Source organism: Dasypus novemcinctus, chromosome 3 (genome assembly GCF_030445035.2).
Source record: "Dasypus novemcinctus isolate mDasNov1 chromosome 3, mDasNov1.1.hap2, whole genome shotgun sequence".
NCBI classification, from domain to species: domain Eukaryota; kingdom Metazoa; phylum Chordata; class Mammalia; order Cingulata; family Dasypodidae; genus Dasypus; species Dasypus novemcinctus.
This window is the reverse complement of record NC_080675.1, coordinates 1698240-1707032: the sequence shown is the minus strand read 5'-3', so window position 1 is coordinate 1707032 and position 8793 is coordinate 1698240. Positions and strand designations below refer to the sequence as shown.

General features: G+C 42.2%; 1 pseudogene; it reads right to left on the bottom strand.

The window, feature by feature from the left end:
* Window positions 1–209: 209 nt before the first annotated feature.
* Window positions 210–1853, bottom strand: LOC111761283 (acyl-protein thioesterase 1 pseudogene; annotated as a pseudogene).
* Between the last annotated feature and the right edge of the window lie 6940 nt (window positions 1854–8793).

The window sequence follows — 8793 nt, the reverse complement described above, 5'->3', positions numbered from 1 at the left end:
GGGTCCCCCGTATGGCAAACGGGAGCTCAACTGCTTGAGCCACAGCTGCTTCCCGTGGATCATTTCCATCTTAACCGCTCATTTATCCATGAACGATTTTCCCATAAGCATACAAATAATTTCCAAATGATGTAATAAAAATTCTGATTGCAGTATTTTATTATTTTTCTGAATTACATTTAAGGTACAGAAGCTAGCTGCTTCACCTATTTTAATACTAGTATACTCTGGGATCATATACAAATACATGTATAGAAACTCGAAAGCACCTACATTTCCCACAAGGAGACATCATTTAGTCTGTGTCATTGGTATGTATTTGCAAAACATTCTAACACTGCAAACAAGAGGTTTCAGGATTGGTCATGATTAAAGGTTCTACTCTACTACAGTGACGCTGGTGTACTTCCATACAAGGCTGCTTAGTGACCTCCATCAACTGATAGTAGGACTTTATCAATGAATTGCTTGATATCCATCATTTCCTGATGAACTGTGCATCATGCCCTCACAGGTTTTGGATTTACCAATGGTTTTAGCCTTTCAGCAGTAAGAGAACGAAACATTAGGGGAACTAAAGTGCCACAATCTCCGCGGCACTGCAGAATATAAACATCTTCATTAGTGCCACTGATAGGACCCTTCCAAAGTGGAAGCCAGTGACTGAGTGCAATGACACCTGTCAGTTTCTGCTGTGTTGAAAGAGCAGTCTAGAAAGATAAAGCACCTCCCTGAGAAAATCCTCCCAAAAAATCCTGTTAAAAGGAATTCCATTCTTCACCTCTTGGTCTATCAAAGTTTTGACATTTTCTGCTGCCTGCTTGACTCCAGGTTTGTTGTCTTGTGAATCAGGCAAAAATCCAATAATATCAAAACAAGAAGAAGATATATTCACGTTCATATTTAATGTAACAGGCATACCTGGAGCATGCAGGGAGGAATATCTGATATGAGAACTTCTGATACCTGCAAAGGCTTCTGCTCATCCATGCCCTGTATCTCCCAATCTGAGAAGAAAAATGACTGCTGTGGAGCCTTGCAGACGGCGGGCACGATGGCGGGCAGCAGGGCTGACGTTGTCTCACATGCTTGGCTCGGCGACGTGTCGGAAGTGAAAGTGCAGATGCAGCTGGCACTGGTCGCGGCGCTGGACGAGTGAGCGACAGGCATGCTTGATAATGAATGTCCTTTGATGTACGAAAATTTTTAATTTTGACAATATCCACTTTATTTTTTTTTTCTTAGGTTGGTCATGCTTTTGGTGTAAAACCTGAGAGCCATTGCCCAAAACAAGGTCTTGAGGATGATTTCCTGTATTTTCTTTCACAGGTGTTACAGTCTTAGCTCTAATAGGTTGTTGATCCATTTTGAATCGATTTTTGAAAATGGTGAGAAGCAGGGGTCAAAATTTGTTCTTTTGCATGTGGGTATCTGATTTTCCCAGATTTGCTGAAGAGACTATTCTTTTCTCATTGAGTGGACTTGGCAGCCTTGTTGAAAATCAACTGGCCGTTGTTGATTTTTCTGGACTCTTAATTTTATTCCATTGGCTTATGGGTTTATCCTTATCATAGCACCACACTGTTTGAATTACTGTTGCTTTGTAGGAAGTTTTGACATCAGGGACTGTGAATCCTCCAACTTTGCTTAGGCTATTGAGGGGCCCTTGCAATTGATACGAGTTTGAGGATGAGCCTTTCCCTTTCTGCCAAAAAGGCTGCTGCAATTGTGGTAGGGATGGAATTGCATTTGTAGATCACTTTAGGTAATATTGACATCTAAACAATATCACGTCTCCCAATCCATGGACATGGGGTGTCTTTCCATTTATTTAGGTCTTCTTTTAAATTTCTTTCAGGAATGCTTTGTGGTCTTCAATTTGCAAGTCTTTCTCCTCCTTGGTTAAATTTATTTTTAGGTATTCTTTAAGATGCTGTAAAATGGAATTGTTTTCTTAATTTCATATTCAGATTGCTCATTAGTGGTGTATAGAAACGTAAGTGATTTTTGCGTGTTTACTTTGTACTCCACAACTTTGCTGAATTCATTTATTAGTTCTTGTGAGTTATTTGGGGTGTAGAATCTTGTCATCTGCCAATAGGACTAGTTTTACTTCTTCCTTTCTGATTTGGATGGTTTTTAGTTCTCTTCCTTTCCTGGTTGCTCTGATCAAGACTTCCAGCACAAAGTTGAATAGCCATGACGACATCGTGCATCCTTTCCTTGTTCCTGAGCTTGGGGGAAGCTTTCAGGTCTTCACCACTGGGTAGGATGTTTGCCGTGGGTTTTTCACAAATGCCCTCTATCGGTTTGAGAACATTCCCTTCTCTTCTGAGATTTCTGAGTGTTTTTATCATAAAGGACGTTGGATTTTAAAAAATGCCTTTTCTGCATCAATGAAAAGGATCATTTGTTTTTTCTTTCATTCTATTGCTGTGGTATATGCTACATTGATAATTTTGTTGAGCCATCTTTGCATTTCTGGAATAAACCAAACTTGGTCATGGTGTGCAATCCTTTTTCTAAAACGAGCATTTATTTCTTTTTTATTGTATTTTTTAAAAGATACATAGATCACAAAAAATGTTACATTAAAAAATATAAGAGGTTCCCGCTACCCCACACCCCACACCCCCTGACTCCTCCCACATCAACAACCTCCTTCATCATTGCGGCTCATCCTTTGCATTTGGTGAATATATCTTGGAGCACTGCTACACCACATGGATTATGGTTCACATTGTAGTTTACACTCTCCCCCAGTCCATTCAGTGGGTTATGGCAGGATATATAAGGTCCAGCTTCTGTCCCTGCAGTATCATTTAGGACAACACCAAGTCCCGAAAATGCCCCCACATCACATCTCTTCTTCCTTCTCCCTGCCCTCAGCAACTACTGTGGCCACTTTCTCCACATCAATGATACAGTTTCTTCCATTACTAGTCACAGTAGTTCTGTAGTAGAACACCAGGAAGTCCACTCTAATCTAGATTTCGTTCCTTCATCCTGTGGACCCTGGGTGGGTGATGTCCGCTCCACCTCTTTATTGAGAGGGGGCTTAGATCCATGATTGATGGATGTGATCCTTCTGCTTGGAGCTGTGGGCACTCTCGGTTCCCTGGTGTGGTGATTGACCATCCTCACCTCCCTGTTAGCCGACCTGTGCAAGACCAACAAACCGGAGAGTAGGAGTCACCCCTCTGCTGAGGCTCATGGCCCAGCTGGCACATGGCCAGTCCAGAGATTGAAGTCTCCTGGATATACACCGAACCCAGCGCCAACCACAGGTTCAGAAAAAGTGATAAAAGAGACGTGTAGAATGTTCACACCTGAGTCCAACTCCATCACACTCAGGTACACAAACCCCCAGGTAGGGCCCACTGAGAAGGCACTGAACTCCAGAGCCAACTGCCATGACTGTAGAACCTGTGTGTCTCTGCAGTCCCCAGGAGCACCAGCACCTGGGATTGTATCCACTCTGGCTGTCTCTGGGATCCTGCCGAGGCGTGTGTAAGTGTGACCCCTCTGATGAACTCCCGACTCTTTTTTGAAGACTTTTAGTCATATAAACTCATTTATCTTCACCATTTCCCCCTTTCATTCAAAGTCTCTTTCTGGTTGCATCACCAGTTAGTGATTGGTAGTAATTCCTCAGCACCAGGGAGGCTCATCCCCAGGAGTCCTGTCCCACACTGGTGGGAATGTAATGCATTTATATGCTGAGTTTGGCTTAGAGTGTGGCCACATTTGAGCAACATGGAGGCTCTCAGGAGGTAACTTTTAGGCACCCTGCAACTCTAGGCCTAGTTCAAATTTCAGGCACACAGGCTCATAAGCCTAGTCATCAGTATCAAGCTCATCATTGGACCATCCTTCTTCACTGGTCTTTGCCCTTGCACTTGGGGGATTGTTGCTGTTCAATTGGGGAATGTGACAGAGCTCCCCTGGCTAGGAACCCAGCACTTCCTCAGTTGTCATTTGTAACTGTAACTACTATGAAAATACCCAACATACATCCAAACATTTTTATATACCCTATATATATGCCCTGGAGAACTCCCTGCCAACCATATGCCCCCCATCAATAACAGTCAGATGCTCAACTTCTTTCTCTTTTGTAGGGATTTAGTGACAGGAGGCTATGTGTGTTAGCACTGCTCTTTGATTCTTGGCTCGATCTGGATTGTTAGGATCATCCTGCTGGTTGCTCAAAACTGGGCACTGGACCCAGTAATTGGTTGTAGAGTCATTTCCTAAGACCTTGGGGAGGGAGGCTATAGAGGCCGGAAAAAATTTCTCCTACTTATTTTTAATTTTCATGCATGTACTTCCTTGGTCTTCCGGCAGATGGCGCTCTTTGACAGCGCTCAGGTCAGTGCCTGGTTGGAGTGTATTTGTTGCAACACAGACAGGATCAATGTGCTAGAGCTTCCTGCCTGAGGCTAGGAGCCTGGCAATTCAGACTTTCTCTGAGATAGTTCTCCAGCCTTCTGTTAGCCTCCTCACTTTTTCCAGATTGGAAATATTCCCACTTCCCTCCAAGTCCTCAATCATCAGACAAAGGTTGTACATCTTTAGCCCCTTGCTGGCTGCCAAGGCAAACCCTGGCCCAGCCCACCCGGCCTGGAAGGGCTCCTGGGACACAGCAGACCAGATGTGAGAGTCAGAAGCTGAGTCAGCCTTAGGCTGTGTCCCTCTCTCTTCCCTTTCTGGGGTGGTGGATCCCTGGAGCCCCCACTGTCTGTAGCCGCAGGCCCAGAGGCCCGAGAATTCTAAAGTGTCTTTAGTGTGGGGAGGGGGCCGGCAGTAGCAGCCGCTGGTTTCCACTCACGGTTCTGTCATTGCAATTTCCCTCCTTTGCCCTTTCGTCTCTGGGGGGAGCCCAGACTTCGCCGGGTGTCCTAAACCCTAGAAGATCTTTTTCTAAGCTGTTTCAGCCTGTCCTCGAGCTATTTTTCTGGAAGAGAAGAATCCCACGTCTTTCTAGTCTGCTATCTTCCTGGAAGTTCCGATTTCTTCTTAGACACATTGGTTGTTTAACAGTATGTTAATTTCTATGCATTTGTGAATTTTCAAGCTCTCTGTCTGTTATTGCTTTCTAGCTTCATTCCATTGCAGTTAGAAAAGACACATGGTATGATTTCCATATTTTTAAGTTTATTGAGATTTGTTTTCTATCTAGCATATGGTCCATACTGGAGAATGACCCATGTGCAGTAGAGAAGAATTTGTATTCTGCTGTTGGGTGATGGGTTCTGTATATGTCTATTATGGCTAGTCAGTTTATAATTTTATTCAACTCTTCTGTTTCCTTATTGATCTTCTGTCTAGACGTTCTATCCATGATCGAAAGTGGTATACTGAAGTCTTTGACTGTTAGTGTAGAACTGTTTATCCCTCCCTTCAAATCTGTCAATATTTGCTTTGTGTATTTTGGGATCTGTCATTAGGAGCATACATATTTATAATTATGTCTTCTTTTTAAATTGATCCCTTTATTTGTGTATAATGACCTTCTTTGTCTCTCTAAACAGTTTTCAGCTTAAAGTGTATTTTTTCTGATATAAGTATAGCTACCCAAGCTCTCTTTTGGATACTATTTGCATGGCATTTTTTTCTGTTCTTTTACTTTCAAGCTACTTTTGGCTTTGAATTTGGGGGTAGTCTCTTTTAAACAGCATGTACTTGGGTCATGCTTTTTAAATTCAGTCTGCCAATCTCTGCCTTTTGATTGGAGAATTTAATTCATTTACATTTAAAATAACCACTGATTATGCAGGACTTCCTTTTATCATTTCGCTGTTTGGTTTGTATTGTATTAGCCAGGGTTCTCCAGGGAAACTGACAGGCATTATTTATAAATGTTAGGAGATTTTGTAAAATTGTCTCCTGCAACTGTGGAGATGCACAGGTCCAAATTCTGTAGGACAGGCTGCAAGCTGAGAACTCCAATGACGGTTGCAATGAATTTACCAGGAGAAGCTGACTGACTGAAGTAGAGATAAAAATTCTCTTTTCTGACTGCTGAAATAATCACTTCTCCTTTTAAAGCCTCCAACTGCTTGGATGAGACATCTCTCATTGCTGAAGACAATCATCTAAGTTGATTATAGATGTAATCAGCCATAGCGGCAATCAACTTCTGATGATTTAAGTCCATGAAATGTCCTCACAGTAATGATTAGGCCAGTGTTTAACCAAACACCTGGGCACCATTACCAGGCCAAGCCAACACATGAACCTAACCGTCACATGGTCTTCATAAGCTTTATATATTTTTTATGCCAAGTTTCATATTTATTTGATTTTTTGGGTATTTTACCATTTTGAGTCACTTCCCATTTCTTTCTGTATATATTTTCCAGATTTTTTCTTTATGGCTACCAAGTTTAGCATCCTTTAACCATTGCATTTGATTTGCTCCCAAATTAAACTTTGATAGCATAGGCTGTTCCTATACTCTTTGGTTCAAATTATACAATTATAACTTTGTACATTGTATGTCCTAAACCATGGATTTATCTTTACTTTTTTTTGGGAGGTAGAGGAGAATGAACCCAAGACCTCATATGTGGGAAGCAGGTGCTCAACCACTGAGCTACATTTGTTCCCCTATCATTACTTTTTTTTTTTTTTAAAGATTTATTTATTTATTTAATTTCCCCCCTCCCCTGGTTGTCTGTTCTTGGTGTCTATTTGCTGCGTCTTGTTTCTTTGTCCGCTTCTGTTGTCGTCAGCGGCACGGGAAGTGTGGGCGACGCCATTCCTGGGCAGGCTGCACTTTCTTTTCACGCTGGGCGGCTTTCCTCACAGGCGCACTCCTTGCGCGTGGGGCTCCCCCACGCGGGGGACACCCTTGTGTGGCACGGCACTCCTTGCGCGCATCAGCACTGCGCATGGCCAGCTCCACACGGGTCAAGGAGGCCCGGGGTTTGAACCGCGGACCTCCCATATGGTAGACGGACGCCCTAACCACTGGGCCAAAGTCCGTTTCCTATCATTACTTTTTATGCATTTGCATTTTAGGGTCTGTAAGAAGTAAAAAGACAAGTTATACACCAAAAAATGCAACACAATAGTACTGGCATTTCCAATTACCTGTACAATTTCCTTTACTGCAGGTCTTTTTCCTTCATGCCACTTCAATCCACTGCTTGTGTCCTTTCCTTTCAGTCTGAAGAATTCTCTTTAGCCTTGCTCAGAGGGCATGTCTAATATTGATGAACTCCCTCAGTTTTTGTTTTCCTGTGAATGTCTTAATCTCCTCATCACTTTTGAAAGATAGTCTCATTGTGTATAAAATTCTTGCCTGTCAGTTGCTTTCTTTCAGCTTTTTAAATATTTCGTCCCACTGCCTTCTTGACTCCACGGTTTCTCATGAGAAATGGAGTGTTAGTCAGGGTTCTCTAGGGAAACAGAGCCAACAGGAGGTATCTGTAGGTAGTATGAGATTTTATAAAATCTCTCATGTTACTGCGGGGAAGCACAAGTCCAAATTCCACAGGGCTGGCTGCAAACCAGGGGCTCCAGTGAAGGTCCTTGATGAATTTCCAGGAGACGCTGGCTGTCTGAAGTAGAGCTGGGAATTCTCTCTCCAAATGCTGAAATCACTCCCCTTTTAAGGCCTTCAATTGATTGGTTGAGATGTCACTAATTGCTGATTTCAATCTCCTTGGTCAATTGTGATCTAATCAGCCATCTATGCAATTAACCCACTCATGATTAAAGTCCATGAAATGTCCTTGTATTACAATTAGCCCAGTGCTTGCTTGACCAACATCTGGGCGCCATTACTTAGCTGAGTTGACACATCAGCCTAACCAGCACAACTGGCACCTAATCTTATTGGGACTCCCTTGTACCTAATGCATTGCTTTTATCTGTCAGCTTTCAGAACTCTCTTTGTCCTTAGCATTCAACAGTTTGACTACTATATGCCTGGAGGTTTCTTATTTAGTTTTTCCTGTTTGGGGTTCATTGGACTTTTTGAATGTGTATAATCATGTCTTTCATTAAATATGGGAAGTTTTCTGTCATTATTGCTTTGATTATTCCTTCTGCCCCTTCCTCTCTCTCTTCTCCTTTCTGGGACTCCCTTAATGTGTATATTGGTATGCTTGATGGTGTCCCACAGATCTCTTAGGCTCTGTTCACTTTTTTTCATTCTTTTTTCTTTCTGCCCTTCAGCCTGAATCATTTCGATGGTCTGAACTTCAAGTTCACTGATTCTTTCCTCTGCCAGTTGAACTCCTCGAAGGTATTTCTCATCCCAGTTATTATGGTCTTCAACGCCAGTATTTCTGTTTGATTCCTTTAAAAATTTTTAAATCTCTTTATTAGAGTCTCATATTGCTCATTCATTAGTTTCCTGATACCCTCTAGTTTTTTCCCTCCTCGTTTTCCTTTATTGACTTGAGCATATTGATGATCACTTTAAAAAAAGGCTTTGTCTGGTATGTCCAAATCTTCTTCATTGATTATTTCTGGATTTTTATCTTATTCATTTGGATGGCCATCACTTCCTGTTTCTTTGGTTGTCTTGTGATCTTGCACACCACACTTTAAACTATTTCAAAGTGCTAACTCTGGAATTTAGTCCCTGAGCTGCCTGTTCCTTAAGTTGTGTTCCACCTAGTTGGCCTGACGCTTTCTGGATTGCCAGGAGCTAACAAAAACAATCAGACCAATGGAAAAAAAGCTGCCTTTCATGGCCTTTGCAAATTGGCTCTGTGTTGGCTGTGCTTTCCTTCAGAGTTTAGCCCACTGATCAAAAAATGAGCCCAAAGTCAAAGT